The 21,339-nt window shown below is 37.0% G+C and overlaps 1 pseudogene; it reads left to right on the top strand.

Moving 5' to 3' along the window:
- Positions 1-6,945: 6,945 nt before the first annotated feature.
- LOC101533019 (protein kinase C iota type-like) lies at positions 6,946-12,429 on the top strand (annotated as a pseudogene).
- The last annotated feature ends 8,910 nt before the right edge of the window (positions 12,430-21,339 follow it).

Genomic DNA, 21,339 nt, shown 5'->3' with positions numbered 1-21,339 from the left:
ACAGAGAGGAAGATCTTCTTTCCATTGGTTCACTTTCCAAGTGGTCACAATGGCTAAAGTTGAGCTGTTCTGAAGCCAGGAGCCTGGAGCTTCTTTCGCGTCTTCCACACAAGTGCAGGGTGCCATGACTTTGGGCTACCCTCAACTGCTTTCACAGGCCACAAGAGGAAGCTGCATGGGATATGGCGCTGCTGGAATGCAAACTGGCATCCATATGGAATCCTGGCATGTGCAAGGCAAGAACTTTAGCAGCTGGCTACTGTACCAGGCCCAGGTAGTTTTTAATTGATTAAGTAATATTTCCTTAAATATTTGGTTTATTCCTTTAAAACAAATAATTGGTTTTTAAATGTTCAAGATTCCAGTAGTCTGCATTAGGCTATATACTATATGCTGGTTTTTTTATTTTGTGGTTCTATTATAATTTACTGTCTTCTCTTGGTTGATCTGCTAACATGGTACATCAAACGTGATTCTGCATATGATTATCTGTGAGTGTGCCACCCTTGGAGAACTATTACTTTGGATGGAGGTAGCTTATCAGCATACTACAAACAAATTCATGTGAGAGACAAATGATACATTTCTTTTCCCCACATCAGATATTTCACAGAGGCAATTCATCATTAATTAAACGTAGTTGAAGATTCATTTAACATTTTTAGTGAGACTGAACACTTACTTAGCTTGATTAAAACTTTAATTAATGGGCTTGTACAAAACTCTTGCATAACTCAAAACTAAATATTTTTCAATATAAGTAACATTTTCATGTCTGGTGTTGCATTATTAAGTGCGATTTGTGTTTAACATATTCTAATAAATGAATATATATGATTTAGTTTTTAACTTGTACCTACCTAATTATATCGGTAGCATTTGGTTTTAACGATTCTGTTAAGAGACAAAATGCATAACCCTTAAAAAATAAAATTCTTATATGTAAATCTAATAACTTTTTACATATGAATCATAAAGCTCAAAATACTCTCTTGGAATAACTTGAGATTGTGGTTGTTTATGGTTCAATATTAGCATTTAGTTTAATGGTATTCACAAAGTTATATTAAGTGTCTTACAGTATCATGGTTGTTACAAATTGTAATTTCTTGAATGAGACCAAAATGCATTTCTGGTCTGTATCAGTGGTTTTCAAATGACTTGTATTTGGATTAATAAGGTGTGGATTTATCATTTATTTTGAATCATGGGCAATAAACATTTCAAATTTCTATGTCAGAATCGCATAAAGAACTTAATGGCAATGAGATTACAAATGTACTATGAAATATCTTTATGTAAACATCCTGAAATTAATGTCTGAGGGACTTGAATTGTTCTTTTGAAGCTAAGGCCCATTTTCAGATCATTTTTTAGACTGTATTTCTTTATATTCAGAGAGCATGAATTCTACCACAGTATTAAGAGATTTGAATAGACTCCCTTTGGGTTTCCTGGAGGTAAGGAAGGAAAATCTTCGAAAGATGAACACAAAATGAACAATGATATTTTGCTTCCCTTGGAAACATTTAGTGGCAATAAAACACAAAAGAATAGAATGTGAAAAATAAAATTAATACAAACTTTGGGAAAAAAGACTAGACTCGGGTAGTGGACCCATTTTATATGTGTGGGACTTAGGAAAAATGTTATTGATGAGTTTGAGTTTGAACATCTTTTTTTTTTTTTTTAATTAAACAAAACCATTCTTTTAAGAGTGCAAATTGTCCAATGTGTTACCTAGAACTTGAAGGGATATTTCAAGCTTTTTATGATTTTTGACAATTTAGAAATTAGGCCAGTGTATTATGAAAAGCTGAGCATGGTTTACAATTCTTTGCAGCAACAGAAACTGTATTTCATTTTCTATAAACTTCTTAAAATACTCTCATATTTCAAAGCCAGGAGAGTAGCTTCAGCTTAAAATTAAAGATTTTTTAAAATATATCAGTTCTTATATTCACTTAAGTCTTCCTGTGCAAGCAGCACATATAATACAATGCAGTTATTATTTTTTTTAAAGATTTATTCATTTTATTACAGCCAGATATACACAGAGGAGGAGAGACAGAGAGGAAGATCTTTCGTCCGATGATTCACTCCCCAAGTGAGCCGCAACGGGCCGGTGCACCCCAATCCGAAGCCGGGAACCTGGAACCTCTTCCGGGTCTCCCAAGCGGATGCAGGGTCCCAATGCATTGGGCCGTCCTCAACTGCTTTCCCAGGCCACAAGCAGGGAGCTGGATGGGAAGTGGAGCTGCTGGGATTAGAACCGGCGCCCATATGGGATCCCGGGGCTTTCAAGGCAAGGACTTTAGCCGCTAGGCCACGCCGCCGGGCCCAATGAAGTTATTTTATACTGGTAAATTTATATGACCATGACCACAGTTGCTATGTGAACTACTGATACATTATGGAAAATTTCCTTCATGTTGCTTCATATAAGTTATATTCTACTCCAATCTTAATTCCTGGTCATTTTTGTGTACTTTATTGTCAATCACACTGTTATTGTTATTTTAAGAATGTGATATAAATGAAGTCATATTCACAGTACATAATTGCTTACAATTTTGCTTTTCAACAGGATGACTTGTATTGATTCAATTTATTATGTATACCAGTGATTTTTCCTGTTTTAACTAGATCATATCTGAATTTAGCATGACTTAAAAAAAATCATCCAAATGCACACATTGAAAGCCCTTTGGGTGAGTTCTGGTTTGAGATATTGCAAAGAAAATTGCAATGAAGATTGCATAAAAATTTCGTATCCATAAATTCTATTTTTCTAGAATAAACACTTATGAGTGTGATTATTGGGTTGCATGATGAATACATGTAGCATTTTGCGAAAGTGCCAACTACTTTCCAGTGAGTGTAACATTTTTACATTTCTGGCAGAGATGTTTGAAAAATCTGGTTTTGGATGGGTGGTGCTTCAAGTAATATAAAACATAATATTATTTCTACTCCCTGGATCCTCATATGAAAGGGATATAGTCATAAAACATATCTGGGAAAAGTTGCTTTACCAAATGCAAATACGGAGAAAGAGAATGACAACATGCGTATTAATACTGTGCAAACTTTTGTTTCCTGAAATGATTGGATGCTTAAATTGGCATGAGAGCTGCCTGCTTGGAAATTAATACAATGCTCTGTTTATTAACGAGGAACTGACTGCTTGGAAATTTATACAACACTCTGTTCATTAATGAGGACACATTTTATTTCTATACAAAATAGATGACAGATAGTGTTGTCTGAAATTTATCTTAAACCAAAATTCCTTGGTTCTGCTGATATTCCTCTCAACATATTAATAAGAAGACTCGGTTTGGTGCAGTAGCCTATCATCTCAAGTTCTCACCTTGCACGCATTAGAATCGCTGGTTCTAATCCCAGCAGCCCCACTTTCCATCCAGCTCCCTGCTTTTTTGCCTTGGAAGGCAATTGAGGACAGCCTCAAGCCATGGGACTCTGAACGCTGCTAGGAGACCCGGGGTCCCGGCTCCTGGCTTCGCATTGGCTCAGCTCCAGCCACTGTGGTCACTTGGGGAGTGACTCCTCAGAGGGAAGATTTTCCTCTTTGTCTCTTCTTCTTTCTGTATATCTGAATTTCCAATAAAACTTAATTAATAAAAACCAATATGAAGATTACTGGACTCAATCCAGCAGAATGAACCTTAGCCAGATTTATAATGTAACACAATCCTGATAGCTAAATAACAGCTACTTTAAAATAGCTTCTTAGGGACTCACACGTTCTTTAGAGCCAGGACAGTAACAACTTGTGAACTTCACACTGGATAAAGTAATCCATGGGAACATCTTCATTGAGTAGGAAACAACTGCATTCATTCTTCAAGAGAACAATTTTAAAGTAAAATACTAATGTATTCCTAAATCAATAGCAAAAAAAATAAAAGTTAACGTAGTTTTACTCGTTTCTCTTTAATTCCAAAACAAATGGGAAACAGAAGTGAAGAACAAGGACTATCCAAGGTAAGTTCATCAGAGCTGTTATTTACATGTTAGTGTCATCCGTGATAGTTCATGTAACCAAAGACTGTAATTATTTACTTCTTGGTTTTACTTAAAATACATTAAGAAAGAGAAATCATCATTCATGAAAGTCATGTATTTTAAAACTTCCTCATTTAAGCTCTGGGGTTTTCTTAAATTTATCTTATTTTGTCAGGTAATTGTGAAATGGACAAAATGGAATCATATTTCATAAAAATAGGCCATTATATTTACCTGCCACTCTTCTCTTTTATGAAATGATAATAAAGACTCCAAGAGTCATGGAAAATATGCGTTTAAATATTGTACCCAAGTTTTACTGCATTTGTAGTTTTTGCCAAACTTTATTTTTTATCTCTGCCATGCAAATTGTTAAGAATGATACACTAATGTACTTTTAATGATCTATGACTATTTCTGAAATTACTGTATATAAGTGAAATTGTCATTTTTATTTGGGTATTCTTTTATATCCTTTGCCTATATTTTTGCAAGATTACAGCATTTTAGCCTTTAACTTATTAAATACTTAGTAGAGCATTGAACCTTGATGCAAATTAAAAGCATGTGGCTTAAAAGTTAGAAAAAAAAAGAAAAGCAGTATATGATCTTGCTGATCCAAGTAGAAAAACATGATTATTGAACCCTTGAGCCAAAATCACAGATAAGCAGCTTTAATACTATTGTTTGCTAAAAACAAGTGTGGGGCCCAGGGAGCTGGCTCAATGGATAAATCCTCACCTTTCAAGCACCCGGATCCCATACGGGCACTAATTTATCACCTCGCTGCTCCACTTCCCATCCAGCTTCCCAGTTGTGGCCTGGGAAAGCAGTCAGAGATGGCCCCAAGTCTTAGGACCCTGCACTTGCGTGGGAGACCTGGAAGACGCTTTGGGCCCCCGGCTTCGGATTTTCTCAGCTCCAGCCTTTGCGGCTGCTTGGGAGTGAGCCATGGGATGGAAGATCCTCCTGTCTGTTGCTCCTCCTCTCACAAAGCAAATGTCCATACAATAATGCACCATGGTGAGTTTGTGTATTTATTGTTTAAATGACTTGATGATAGCAACTTGAACCTAAATGGTTTTGAAATAACCGTGGCAAAAAAATTCACTAACATGATACTCAACAGAAATTGGACAGTTAAGGAAACAACAGAAAATATGTATTTTAGGGTAAGCTATTGATCAGACACGTTCTGTGGAAAATAAAAAAGTTAAGCACATTGGACTGCATTCTGGAAAACACTGAAAATGAAACTCCGGATTGGGTGAGTTCTGTGCCATTACTAGTGTCAGCAGATTAAATATAGCGCTTGCCGAGAATACCTTCAAGATAACTGCTCAGATTCATTCATTTTGCCAAGTAGAAGTAATAATTGGTAACTGTCAGTGCTACCTACAAGCACCATGTTCCTCCAAGAATAACTCAGCATGATCAGCTCTTAGAGACTGACTGCCTTATACAGAGATCTTGTGAGCGATTCTGCACAGTCACAGATAAACCCTCTGTGATTGAATACAGCTGATGACTCATTTCATGGCTCCCTGCTTGTCACTTTCACAGCTGTATGTTGCTTTCTGTTTTAGAAAGAACAAGCATCTTTTTTTTTTAAGAAGAAATTTATTACAATTTTTACATCTTTTATTCACAGAAGGACTAAGAAGGCATTTGTGATCCTATTTTGTGACATGCAGAACATTCTGGGATTTTTTTTCTGTAAATATAACAAAGTTTTACTTAAAGAAACCAGGTCAAAGTGACCTTGAAGCTATCTATAGACTTTTGTGGATTGCTACAGTAAATGCAGAATTCAAATTGCGTTTCTCTGCAAAATGTATTTTGAAAAGAGACATTTCTAGAGATTATAGATGGTTCAAAAGCAATTTAATGCTGGGTACACTTGGGGTGTTGTCTGACTCATGAATAATGAGGACACCTACATGTTCACTTGATATATGATATTCAAACAGAACGCAATGAATATTGCTTACGGAGAGGGTGTCAACTGGAGTGTTCATGTATGGGGGCCTTGACACAAAAGGATTCAGAGTTTGAACTAATGTTAAATGAGGTTAATTTTCTTTTAAAAGAAAATATATTATTTTGCCTGAGAGGTTGATAATAAACACTTGTCAACGTTGAAAATTAAGTCACCATTAAGATATTATAAAATGATATTAATCTTTGCTGAAACCATGTAGTGTTGCTTTTTATGATCTAAATTTTACCAAATCAATAGACACTTTCATTTCTCATTTAGCAGCCACACAAACAATTGGAAATACATGGTTATAAAAACTGTAAGTTTACTATGAAACAAGTTGATAACCAAACCATCCCTATTTTTCACTGCCATTCCATAAAAGAGATCCAGATAATCCATTAGCTGCTTGTTTGTGTAGTAAAAACAAGTGTCGATTTACACCATATCTGTGGATGTACCAGTATTTCTACATTCATTTTTTAAAATTTTTGTGTCCTATCCATGTTGGAAAGACTTTCCTCTGTTTCAGTGTTGTTTTTTTTTTGCTTGATGCAATTCTTTCTTTTATAATCTACTGATTTCTACATATTCCTCTAAAATAACATGGCATGTGAACATAGTAAATAATTAGATTATACATATTTTGTATTTCCTCTCTTTCTGTTATTATAAATGGTTATTCTTCATGTGAAGGTTTCAAAAAAAAAAAAATCTGGACCATCGATCTTATAGCCACAGGGCTAGTTTCCATTCAAAGGGAATGAATCTAACATATGTTCTCCAAACAGACGCTTTGGCCAACATAAGTTTGAAACGAAAACAAATTGTTTCCTTTGAAAGTAATACTCTTTCAGGGCGGGCAGGCGAGGCTGGCAGGTAGGTGAGCAGCCAGCTCCAGCGGGCAGTCCGCATGGCTCCTGGGAAGGGAGGAGATGCCAACCCAGAGACACAGCAGCACCATATCCCACACGGTCGCAGGCAGCGGCCGCAGGGACCATTCTCACCAGGTCCCAGTGAAAGCTTACTGCTGCGGAGATATCATGAAAACACATTCTGAACCTTCCTTCTCCTTTGAAGGGCCTTGCAGTGAGGTGGGAGACGTGTGTTCTTTCGACAATGAACTGCTTTTCACCATGAAATGGATAGATGAGGAAGGAGACCCATGTACAGCATCATCCATGTGTACCAGAACATCCTGGAATGCCTTGTCCAGGAGAAGACAAATCCATCGACTGCAGACCTGCACGGCTCTGGAGAAAGCTTTATTGTGCAAATGGCCGTACGTTTCAAGCCAACAGGTTCAACAGGCATGCTCACTGTGCCATCTGCACAGACTGAATATGGGAACATGGATGCCAAGGATGTAAGGGCATCAACTGTAAACTTCTGGTTCATAAGAAATGCCACAAACTCGTCACAGTTCAATGTGGACAACATTCTTTACCAATGGTACCGATGATGCCCATGGAAATCATGCATGCCTTCAGACCATCCACAGCCAGTCATTCCATATAATTCCTCAAGTCATGAGACTTTGGACCAAATTGGTGAAGAAAAGGAGGCAATGAACACCAGGAAACTGGCAAAACTTCTTCTTCCAGTTTGGGTCTTCAGGATTTTTATTTGCTCTGGGTAATAGGAAGAAGAAGCTTTGCCAAAGTACTATTGTTTCAATTAAAAAAGACAGAACATATTTATGCAATGGAAGTTGAAAAAAAAAAAGAACTTGTCAATGATGATGAGAATATTGACTGGGTACAGACAGAGAAACATTTTTTTTTTTAATTAGAAAGGTAGATGTACAGAGAGGAGAGGAGACAGAGAGGAAGATCATGGTTCTGATGATTCACTCCCCAACTGGCCACAACGACCAGTGCTGCACCAATATGAAGCCAGGAGCCAGGAGCTCTTCTGGGTCTCCCGCATGGGTGCAGGGTTCCAAGGCTTTCGGCCATCCTCCACTGTTTTCCTGTGCCAAAAGCAGGGAGCTGGATGAGAAGCGGGGCTGCTGGAATTAGAACTGGAGCCCATTTGGGATCCTGGGGCTTTCAAAGGGAGGATATTAACCCCTATTCTTTTTTTTTTACATTTTATTATTATTGTTATTTTCATTATTTGATACAGTTCCGTAGGCTCTTGGTATTTCCCTTATCCCAGCCCCAGTTCACCCCCCTGCCTAGTTCCTCTATATCATTACTAAAGTATAATTCTTCAACACAGTCATATGTCCATGATTGTGGGCATGGACAATGGCAGAGAATCCAGAATCCTATTGTCAAGACATAGCAACAGTTTCATTATAAATCCATACTTGTCTAGAAGTAGAAATGCATACTGCATTGTATCCTCACATCGGCATGTTAGTCTCCATTTCACAGCTACTGTACATCCCCTCAAATGAAAAGTCATAATATAAAATCAACACTAGAAAGAAAAATAGAAATTGACAATGCCATGAAAATTAAATAACATGTTTCTAGATATGACAGTCTCCATCTATACATCCCCTTAAATGAAGAGCCACAAAACAAAATCAACATCAGGAAGAAAAAAAGAAATTAAAAACACAATGAAGTCAAATCACATGCTACTAAATGACTAACGTGTAGCTGAAGAAATGAAAATAAAGAAGCTTCTTGAAGAAAATGATGCCAGTCTATGATCTATGAGTCATTGAATGATTTAATCAGAAGGAAGTGTTTTGAAGAGATGAAACTAAAAGAAAACATCAAATCCCATGTGATACAGTTTCCGCTGATTTCTGTTGGTGAAGAGTGTCTCTTCTAGACAACAAATAGATGAGTTTTGTTTTTTAATCCAGTCTACTAATTTATGACATTTGATTGAGCTTAAGCCATTTACATTCAGGGTTAATATGTATGGGTGGTACTTTGGTTCTGTCATTTTAGGAATCGGTTGTTCATTGGTTTAGTCTTCTGTTGTCATTTTACTGGGATGTTCTTCCCATTTGCCTTTGGTTTTGTTGGGTGCTATTCCTCTTCTCTGTCAAGAGAACATCTTGAAGTATCTTTTAAAAAATTATTTATTTTTATTACAAAGTCAGATACAGAGAGGAGGAGAGACAGAGAGGAAGATCTTCCGTTCGATGTTTCACTCCCCAAATGAGCACAACGTGTTGATCCAAAGCCGGGAACCTGGAACCTCTTCCACGTCTCCCACACGGGTTCAGGGTCCCAAAGCACTGGGCTGTCCTCAACTGCTTTCCCAGGCCACAAGCAGGGAGCTGGATGGGAAGTGGAGCTGCTGGGATGAGAACCGGAGCCCATATGGGATCCTGGGGCATTCAAGGCGAGGACTTTAGCCGCTAGGCCATGCCACTCAGCCCGAAGTATCATTTTTATGACAGGTTTGGAAGAGGCAAATTCTTTTAACTTTTTTACTGTGGAAGGATTTTATTTTGTTTTCAAAGACAAAAGAAAGCGTTGCTGGGTATGTTATCCTAGGCCAACAATTTTTTCTCTTATAATCTGGAATATGTCACTCCATTCTCTTCTTGCCTGTAGAGTTTCCTGTGAGAGACCTTGTGTGAGTTTAATTGGCATCCCTTTATATGTCAATTGATTTTTTTTCACGTGGACATCTAAGAATCTTTTCCTTATGTTCAATTGAAGAGAGCTTGATGATCATGTGTCTTGGTGAAGATCGCTGTTGGTCAAACCTAATGGGAGTTCTGTACCGCTGCTGGATGTTGTTTCCCAATTCTTTCTCCTGATTAGGGAAATTTTCCTTTATTATTTCATTAAATATATTTGTAAAACCAGTTTCTCTTTCTGCACCTTCTGGGACTCCCATAACTCTCAAATTTAGCCTCTTAATGGTGTCTTTCAATTCTTGAATACTTTTTTGGGCCTGATCCAGCTCTGCTTCCAGCTTTTTGTTTGCTTCCCCCAGATGACAGGAAATATCTGCCAATTCTGAGATTCTTTCTTGTGCATGCTTCATTCTATTTTGGAGACTTTCCACTGTAGTTTTAATTTGCTCTACTGTGTTCTTAATTTCAGATATATCAGCCTTGATTTGATTTATTGCTTCCTTAAATTGTTTGAACTCTTGTATCTACATCTCATTGTTGATCAGAAACTTTAAAATGAGTTTTTTGAATTCTGTGTCCCCCATTGTCTTCTTCAGTTAATTCTGAGGTTGGCAAAGGGTTTTGCTCCTTTGCAGGGGAGTTTTCGGTAATATTCATTGTGCCTTTGTCTCTTCTTTTGCTCTTGGTCATTGTACTTCTGGTTAGCAGAGTCTTCTCCTTGGGGTAGGTTTCTAAGCTGTGTCACCCACAGGTCTACAGTTTGATTTTACTTACTGCAGCTGTACACAAGTCTTTGCTTGCAGCCAATTGTGCCACTGCCTCCAGCAAGTTCCAGGTCTGGGTTCTTATGTCAGATTTCCATCGTGGTCTCCACAGCCCCAGCTCCTGGATCACCAATCTCCACCTCCTGTGATACCATGCTGAGGTTGCACGGTTGTCTGTATAACCTTCCTCCCACTGCCGGTTGGAGCAGGTCGCAGGATTAGGGAGACACCAGCTGTCCTATATAGCTAGGTTGTTGGTGCTGATGTTGCTGGAACCTGTTGGACGTTAGGTCTGGGTGCCACACGGACCTATTTTGACCCATACAATTCCACAGTAGGTATTATTTTACTGTGGGACCAGTGTACTCCATGGACCTCAGTGAGTTCTCACGAGCACAGCACATGCACAGTTCACTGTTGTCCCGTGCAGTTCTAAAGCTTTTGCCACAGTGTACAAAATGGCAACTGAAAGTACCACTACGAGAGTTCTTGATCTGCTGGCCATCAGGTCTGAGGGCTACCCAGACTTGTCTTGGGTAGAACCTGTAGAATGCCACGTTGCTGCAGTTCACTGAGTCAGAAATGAGTTCATTCCCAGCTCAGAGTATGCTCAGTCCTTTCCCTTGCCTTTGCCTCCATATGCAACATGGTGCCCAATTTGGCTGTAGGAAGCTGACTGGGCTGTGAAACCCACCCTGTTCTCACACTGCCCATATGGGATCTGCTGTTCTGTCTCTGTTCCTGGTCAAATCAAACGGACCAGCAGGACACAGTTCTTTGTCTGGGTTTACCTCTCGAATTCCCAGTGAAAGTCCGTTCCCAACTGATTGCTGGTGGAGTTCCGGCTGCTGGTGGAGTTCAGATCGCTGTTAGCTGAATGCCGCTGGAGTATCAGTCACTGCAACACCACACCATTGTGTTGGCTGCTTTCCTGTGTCTGTCAGTCTCCAGGTACCGCTCTGCTGTTCTTCTGTCCTCTCCTATTTCCTGGAATATGTCCTCTCTGCTACATCCTGATTAAATGTTTTTCCGTCTGTTTAAATGTGTCCTTACCCTATTCTGCCATCTTGCTTCTCTCCCCCTTAACTGCTATTCTATCACGCTGGACCCTAGAGGCATGGTTTTAAGCAAGCACCACATCATCCCTTTCTGGTTGGGCTTCATTCTTGCTTTCAGATGGAAAGCAGGTTGTTCTTTGTTATTGAGTATGTAAATGGAGGAGATCTGATGTTTCATATGCAACAACAAGGTAAACTTCCTGAAGAACATGCCAGATTTTTCTCTGCAGAAATCAGTCTGGCATTAAATTATCTTTATGAGCTAGGCATAATTTATAGAGATTTGAAACTGGGCAATGTATTACTGGACTCTGAAGGGCACATTAAACTCACTGACTCTGGCATGTGTAAGGACGGATTACATCCAGGAGATACAACCAGCTCCTCCTGTGGCACTCCTAATTACATTACTCCTAAACTTTTAAGAGAAGACTATGGTTTCAGTGTCAACTGGTGGGTTCTTGGAGTATTGATGTTTGAAATGTTGACAGGAACATCTCCATCTGATATGGTTGGGGGCTCTGATGACACTCATCAAAACACAGAGCTATCTCTTCCAAGTTATTTTGAAAAAACAAATACCACAAACATATACCATGTTCTCTGACTGTAAAAGCTGCAAGTGTCCTGAAGAGTTTTCTCAACAAGGATCCAAAGGAATGATTGGGTTGTCATCCTCAGACAGGATTTGCTAATATTCAGGGCCACCCATTCTTCAGAAATATAGATTGGGATATGATGGAGCAAAGGCAGGTGGTGCCTCCTTGTAAAGCAAATCTTTCTGGGGAGTTTGGTTAGACATCTTTGATTCTCAGTTAACCAACAAACCTGTCCATCTCATATCAGATGATGATGACATTGTGAGGAAAATCGACCAGTCTGAGTTAGAAGGTTTTGAGTACATCAATCCTCTGTTGATTTCTGCAGAAGAATATGTCTAATTTTCAGTTCCCAACGCTGCATTCTGCTTATGTTGCCATTTAATGCATGGATAAACTCGCTGCCTGTCTGGACACAATTTACCTTTTTATATTTGCCACCTACCAAAGAAAATGCCCAGTATCTCCCATTGTAAGAGCCAATTATTACATCTACATTTAGCTTTGAAAATAAAATTCAAACTAGCTTCCAAACAGACACTCATGCCAAAATTTAGTTATTTGGTTCTTGAAGGCCTACTGATGCACCATGAGCTGTCTGTATTGTTAAGAGGAAATACCAATGCTTTGCAGGACAGTTTCTGCTGCAGTAAGATACAGAGTAGGATTATATCCTAAGCCTCCAATAATTATTGTAATTCTATGTGAAGCCATTTGATGATTTACTTTTGGAACATAAAATTAACTTAGAGTATAACAACTTTTTATGTTACCTATTCTTAGTTGCAGAAATATTGCTTAATAATTCAGCTATAAATTTTATCATTGCCTTGGTTAATTAAATTACTGAGTTTTTTAAAATAATTCATTTTTTTACACTTGATCTTAGCCAAAAGGCCGAGGAGTGATAAAAATAATTCATTTTTTTAATCACCAAGTCAGATATACAGAGAGGAGGAGAGACAGAGAGGAAGAGCTTCCATCTGATGATTCACTCCCCAAGTGAGTGCAATGGCCAGTGCTGCGCTGACCCGAAGCCAGGAGCCAGGAACCTCCTTCAGGTCTGCCACACATGTGCAGGGTTCCAAGGCTTTGAGCTGTCCTTGACTGCTTTCTCAGGCCACAAGCAGGGAGCTGGATGGGAAGTGGAGCTGTCTGGATTAGAACCAGCACCCCTACGGGATCCCAGCCCTTTCAAAATGAAGACTTTGGCCACTAGACCACTGTGCTGGGCTCATTTACTGAGTTTTAAAACAATGATTATTGAATTGGCAAAAAAAAGATGCTGCTTAAAATTGGGGAATATACATTTTGTTGAGTTCAAAAAACAGATACATTATGTTAAAGAGTCAATTACAAATCATTAGCTGTTTTTGAAAAGCTGACACAAATGATTTTTAATGTAAGAAGGTAGTTTTTGTGCTTATCCTTCTAATGAAAACTATATTAACATGTAGGTTAAAAGTCTCAGGATGCAAATTTAGACATAGAAAAGTACAATGGAAGTATTTATTTATTATTGAGAAGTGAATCCCACAGTTGCCTTTTGTGATTGATATAAATAATAAGGAAGTTAGTAGCGGACTGGTAGCAGATATCTAATAGTACTCCATTTCTTTCATTGAGGCAGGATGTGTATGTTTCCTTAGGATTTAGTTTACAGGAAAAAAAATATTTTTTGGATGTCTTAGCTATGCTTCTTTCATCCCGAAAACCACATTATGTGTACTTTTTGGATCTATTTATGGAATTTTACTGAAATACAATAAGCAAACATGGATGACACAACTACAGTCACATACGTCACAGTTTCATCTCTGTGAGTGAGTTTTTAGTAAGTATTTAATACATGTAATAAATGGTGAAATACATTTCAGGGGCAGAGTTATTCTGTTTTTTATTAATATTAGTATTTAGCAATTTATTATTATTATTATTTTTAAAGATTTATTCATTTTATTACAGCCACATATACACAGAGGAGGAGAGACAGAGAGGAAGATCTTCCGTCCGATGATTCACTCCCCAAGTGAGCCGCAACGGGCCGGTGCTGCGCCATCCGAAGCCGGGAACCTGGAACCTCTTCCGGGTCTCCCACGCGGGTGCAGGGTCCCAAAGCATTGGGCCGTCCTCAACTGCTTTCCCAGGCCACAAGCAGGGAGCTGGATGGGAAGTGGAGCTGCCGGGATTAGAACTGGCGCCCATATGGGATCCCTGTGCGTTCAAGGTGAGGACTTTAGCCGCTAGGCCACGCCGCTGGGCCCGCAATTTATTATTTAAATGTGCCAGATATAATGTCCTTATGTTTATTCAAATTTTTATGCAAAGGGATTTAGAAAGTATCCATGATCATCTCAAATATGTATAGTTGTCTAATCCTAGCAAAATTTTATTTTAGGGAATCTGTCTAGTCTTAAATTTAAAATTCCAAAATTTAAAGTTCATAGACATTTAATTAGTTACCGTATTTTTCCCTTCAAGTGCTACATTTCTTCAGAAATGTCAGTTTTCCAAAGTTTCTGACAATGTGCTGTCTTCAAATAACTAAGTCTGAAAACCAGAAAGTAACAAAAAAATAACAGTTTATGTATATTCACAAGTTTGAGGGGCATACTCGTATGTTTCTCTAATACCTAGACTTTAGTTTAAAATACAAAGCAGCCTTCGGTCCATGAACTTGGAGGACTCTGGCTCAGTATGTCGGAGAGAGGCTCCTGGACTTGCTCGAGCTGCACTGGTGCCCCGTGGCATTACCTCTCAAAATGGAGGATGTGCAGTCACTTACAGAACCCTCAGAAAACTGCGGGGAAATATAGATCAGAAAAGAATCCATGCATGGGCTTGACTTTTTTTTTTTGCACCAAAGTAAACATGTCATGCAATTCTATTTTTCCATGCATTTACATGATAAGGCCTGCTTTTGAATTCTGTTGAACCTTTCGACCCAATTGTGGGTTGCTTTTTGGTTTTTGTTTTGTTTTGCTTTTTAAATCCTGCGAATAAATTTTAAAAAGTATTTACGATAGGACATTTTGAAAAGTGAGCATGAATTATAAGCCTAGGCACAAGTTTCAACAAATTTTGAGTAAATTCTTTAGCTTAGAATTTTGAATGAATTCTTTAAGTGTCTCCCTCTCCTATCCCCTTGCAAAGATCCTATTAGTTTTCTACCAGTAATGTATAAATGAAAAGCGTTTTTCTACAAAATGTTAACCATTATTCAGAGAGGTCTTTTGTTTTTAAATCTTTTTTTAACTAAGATTTATTATATATTTTATATAGAATTGCATTACAAAGGCATTCTTGGTTGTGGTTTTTTTTTTTTTTTTCCAGTTTTTAAGTGCCATTCAGATTTTTTTGTTTGTTTGTTTGTGTTTAGCATTATTGAGAAATTTTCTCAGAATATTCACCAGGGAAATAAGACAGTGGACAGTCAGAATTCTTGAATTGCAATTTTTGGTGTTCCAAGAGAAATCTTACTTCACATAAACATGTAACCAGATCATTTATGCATATACAGCCTGGATTGATTGTTAAGTCTCAGGCTTTGAAACACTGAGAATATGTTCTTAGAAGAAAGTTTATTACTTTTATGCCTAATTGAGAAAAGAAGTCTATATTCCATGAACTAACTTTGTTGCATCTAAATTGCAAATATATCAAAAAATTAGATTCCAATTAATATAAAAAAAAACAAAGAATAAGAATAGGTGCGTTAATAAGAGCAACATTATATAAATATACATTAGACCAAGTGATTTATCTTCTGAAAATTTTCATGAAATAAGAGAAGGTACAAAACTTCAACATCAAGCCAAATTTCGAAGACAAGGTTTGCTATTTCTTGGATTGTTATTCGGTACTGCAGGCCCTGCATGCCTCCCCAGCTGCTGGGACTTTGGATTTTCAGTGTTGCTAGGGTCATCCTCTGGGCAGACATAACAGCTCTGTATGAGCTATTCACCAGCTCCATCATTCCTTAAGCTCTGCTTCCTTTACCTGTTGTGGGTATCAATGCCTCCCAAGTTTTAAGTATGAATAGGCTGAGACTGGCGTTTAGTCTAAAGCTTACATCACCACTCCAGGACAGTCCTGTCCCATGTCTCTGTGACTGGATTTGAATCCTGTCGCCTCTCCAGACTTTAGCTTCCTTTTAATTTATACCATGGATGGAAGCTCAAATAATTGGGTGTCTGTCAATTAGACTGAGGTCCTGGTTGTGGGCACTTTCCAATGGGACATAAATTAATGAATGATTAAATACACACAGTTAAATTAAATGAACATTAATTTCCTTAGATTTAGTAATGTTTTAAGTGTCCCAAGCAATATATGTAGCTGGTGACTATCTGACAGCACAGAGTTGAACATTTCCATTTTCACGTGCCATTTCTAGTAGCATTGCATCTCTGGTTAAACGCTGATACATTAGCCACTCAATAAGATTTGTTTCAAAAGTAGAAACATCACAATATGAGAACACATTTACATGAAACCTTAATATGAAGTCTCAGCATTGCAGATGAACAAAAGTTTGATGATTCAATAAATAATAGTGACACAATTGGGTTGTTCTATTAAAATCTTCCCATAAATATTTTTCCACTGCTTTCAATGAGATCTGTATAGAGGACAGAAAAGAAAAATAAGCTAATGAATCAAATTCATAGGAAAAGTTAAAAGATAATGTCATTAATCTGATAGCTGAAGTATCTATTAAACAATTGCAAAAACAATAAAAGCAATCTACTATATAAATAAAATCATGTGATATTAATTCATTTCAAAGTATTAAAAGCTTTTAACAATTGTAACAAATAGAATAGAGATTAAGACAAGTCATAAACTGGAAAGCTGATTTTAATGTGTATCAGTAGCAAACATTTTTACACATAAAATATAGCAAACTTCCTCAAATATTAAATCTATGAAGAAATAATGCACAAAGAACATAAAATAGCAACTCTCAAAATCAATGTTTCAAGGAGGTAACTATAAAGGATGAAAAATCAACACGACTTCACTAGTCATTGAGAATTACAGTTAATACAATTGTATTTTACACCATTCAGGTGGGGAAAAAACTTTCTTCAAATACTCGGTATTGAAGTTAATCAGGAGATAAAACTCACAAAAATTGCTGTGTGAGCATGCATTGCAATAACCACCACAAGAACAATTTGGCACTATCCAATGTATATTCACTCATGTTCTCGGTATTACAACGAACAGACTGAAGACAGTACTTGACCATGTACATAAAGGTATAAGCTTAAGCTTACCTAAACTTTTTCCATTAATAATCTAACAGTTAAATATGAAACAATTTGGGGCCCAGTGCAGTGTCCTAGCAGCTGAAGTCCTCTCCTTACACGCACCAGGATACCATATGGCATCGACTCTAATCCCAGCAGCCTCACTTCCCATCCAGCTCCCTGCTTTTGGCCTGGGAAATCAGTCAAGAATGGCTCAAAGCCATGGGATCCTGCACCTACGTGGGAGACCTGCAAGAGGTTCCTGGTTCCCGGCTTTGGATTGGCGCAGTACCAGCCATTGCAGCTACTTGGGGAATGAATCATCGGGTGGAAGCTCTTCCTCTCTGTCTTTCCTCCTCTCTGTATATCTGAGTTTGTAATAAAAATAAAAAATAAAACTTAAAAAAAATGCTTTGAAACAACTTGAAAAGCAAGGACATTTTGATCTATTGTGAAAGTGGGTTATAAACATATACTAAAATAAATTAGATTTATATTTCTAAACATAAATTTTGCTAAATTTTTAAAAAATATTCACAACAGTATGACTTTTTGTATTACCTACCATTTAAAGAACATCAATGTGAGAGAATTATCTAAATCTTAAATTGTAAGATACCCTGATAAATGAAATCTAAATGGCTATAAGTTGATTGTACAAATTATTCAAAGGAGTTATACTGCAGAAATGTCAAAGTGTTTATATTTAATAATTCTGTATTATAAGATTAGTATATTTTAATACTATCTTATATATTTACTATCTCATTAATCAATTCTGATTCTGACAAACTTCTAAAATAGGAACATAAGGGGAAATACATAGGACTTTGGAATGAAAGCTAAAGTACCTTAAAGGAAAACAATTATTGATTGGTATTTACACAAATGGGAAATGAATCATAAATTTAAGTCATATCATATCACACATATCATTTGTAATTTAAAAATGACAATATTTGATGCAGATATTGTTTATAATTTAATCATTCAATTGAGGAGGTTCCTAATGTGTAGATCTTACTTTTTGTTAAGTGAGAATATAAGTTTACTATTATTTTCCATGAAACTTTTTTTGTATTTTTACTTTTTCACATTTGTTTTTATTTATTGTATTTAATTGAAAGGCAGAGTTGTAGAGGGATAGGGAAAGATAGAAACATATTTTCAATATGCTGGTCCACTTCCCAAGTGCCACAAATTAGAAAATTAAGTCCTATTACTCAAGAACTACATTGAACATGAGCTAGGCATATAAGAATGACTCTAATCCTAATAGTGTCCAGAGAACTTGAAGACAAAAGCATTTAGTCATAGAATGAAAACAACCTCATTGTGTAAAATTTGTGATTAAGGGTTACTGATCTCTTTTTTTTCTGTTATACAGGTATTATTATTATTATTATTATTATTATTATTATTATTATTTTATAACAGTTCCATAGGCTCTGAGATTTGCCTTAATTCCCTCTTCAAACACCCTCCCCCTACAAACTGCTTTCCCCATATATTATAATACTGTAGTTCTTCATTAACAGTCATAATTCCATCATTGTGAGCATGACAAAGAATCCAGCATCCTATTATGAAAATATACTTAACAATTTCAGTGGGAGTATATCTTTAATATGGAAGTAGAGATGTATACTGCATTATATTCTCACATCTGGATATGATCATCTCTTTTACACAGCTATATAAATCCCCTTAAATGAAAAGCCACAAAAAATCAACAACAGGAAGAGAAATAGAAATTTACATCACCATGAAGCTAAATAACATGTTACCAAATGATTAATGTGCTGCTGAAGAAATGAAAAAGAAAACCAAGAATCTTCTTGAGGACAATGATCCTGCAGTGTGACCTATGAGTCAGTGAAGGATTAGAGGAAAAAAGAAACTGTTTTGAAGAAAAGAAAATAAAAACAAAAACTTGAAAATCCATGAGATATAGTTTCTGTTAATCTTTGTTGGTGAGATGTGTCTCCTGTAGGCAACAGTTAGAAGGGTTTTGTTTTTTGACTCGGTATACTGATCTATGGCATTTGATTGATGAATTTAAGCCACTTACATTCAGAGTTAATATGAATGGATGGTAATTTGGCTCTGTCATTTTAGCAATGGGTTGTATATTGTTTGATTTAGTCTTCTGTTTTTATTTTGCTGGGAAGTTATTCATATTTGCCTCTGGTTTTGGTGGGTGCTACTACTTTTCTCTGTCAAGAGAACATCTTTAAGTATATTTGGAGGGCAGGTTTGGAAGAGGTGAATTCTTTGAGTTTTCTTTACTGTGGAAGAATTTTATTTGGCTTTCAAAAACAAAGGTGAGTTTTGCAGAGGAAGTAATTCTGGACAAATAATTTTTTCCACTAAGAATCTGAAATATATGGCTGGTTCTAATCCCGGCGGCCCCACTTCCCTTCCTGCTCCTTGCTTGTGGCCTCAGAAAGCAGTCCAGAATGGCCCTGCACCTGCGTGGGAGACCTGGAAGAGGATCCAGGCTTCTGGTTTTAGATGAGCACAGCTCCGGCCAATGTGGTTTCTTGGGAAGTGAATCAACAGATAGAAGATCTTCCTCTCTGTCTCACCTCCTCTTTGTATATTTGACTTTACAATACAAATAAATAAATCTTTAAAACGATAACAACAACAGCAACAGAAAGAGTCTGGAATATGTCAATCCATTCTCTCCTGGCCTGTAGAGATTCCTGTGAGAGATCAGCTGTGAGTCTGATTGCCATTCCTCTATTTCTCTTTGTTTCCACCTATGAACATATTAACTTCTGTTACATTTCCGTGATACATCCCCTTGAATACATTCCACCATAGGGAGAAGAAACAGAAAAAAGAAAAAAAAAAGAACATTGAACTTTCATCTACATGAGGTTAACGAACATAAAACAAAGGTATCAATATGATGCCACATCTAACAATGTTACATGTGAATTTTGCCTTATGTCACTTCCTACTTACTTGTACTTTTTATAAGACCTTTGATGTAATTCATTAATCAACCATCCATAAGTGGCTGATTGTATACAATCATCTGAGATTGTTAATGTCCCTTTTATCACTATTATTGCTACTGCCCATAAATAACAAGGATCTATTCCTCATTGTACCTTCATTAGGACCTTGGCACACACTATCTGTCTTTCCAATAGATAGGAGTATAAAGTAAAAAAAAAAAGCATGCATTGCTTTAAAATTTACACTGCAGTAAATTAACCTTTTAAATTTTATCTTCCACAGACATGTTGAGGTACTCACACAGAATGATAGATTTATTATTGAGTGAGATTTTGTTAGATTAACCATCTCATGTGATTATGGAGGCTGAGTCCCATGATAACCTTATGCAATTCAGAATTCATGGGATGCCTATTGTGTGGTTCAGTCTAAGTCTGATTATCTCAGTAACAGATATGCTAGTGGTGTAATTCTTAGTCCATGACCAAGAGCTTGAGGAGGTTCTAGAATAAGTTCTGGAGTCCAAAAAGCATGATACTCTAAGTGCAAATTCAGAGAACGCAGGGAGGTTCAAGCTCTAGGAGACAGAAAATTTGTTGTTTCCCATGCTTTTTCTCATTGTTTTTCAATTCGCTGGTCTTTGAATGATCACTGCCCACATTTAGATCAGATCTTCCTTACGCAGTACACCCAATAGCATGCCAATCTTCTCTAGAAAAATCCTCATAAAAATACCCAGATATGTGCTTTACCACTTCTACAGATATTCCTTAATTCAGGTAAATTGACACTTAAATTAATTATGATGGTTTATAGTTGCTTTTTAAAAAGCTGACATACTTGTCCCTTTGGTTTTCACATCTGCTTTCTAGAAGAACTGAGGAATGGGCAACTCAAAAAACAGCCTAGGGAATCCCAAGGATCATTATGCCGTAACTGAGTAACAACAGAAAGACCACACAAAAAATAAACAGAATACAATGCAATGAAATAAATAATAAAATAAAATGCTTTGCATACAGTGTGACTAGATTTATGTTACTAAGTTATGTTACTAATTTTTAAATATCGGAAATAATTTGAGCCAGCGTATTATGGTATAGAATTTCTGAGGGAAATAAGCTTCA

The sequence above is a fragment of the Ochotona princeps genome, chromosome 1, assembly GCF_030435755.1.
Source record: "Ochotona princeps isolate mOchPri1 chromosome 1, mOchPri1.hap1, whole genome shotgun sequence".
In the NCBI taxonomy this organism is placed as follows: Eukaryota; Metazoa; Chordata; class Mammalia; order Lagomorpha; family Ochotonidae; genus Ochotona; species Ochotona princeps.
The sequence above is the reverse complement of the archived record's forward strand: the minus strand, read 5'-3'. Positions and strand labels throughout refer to the sequence as shown.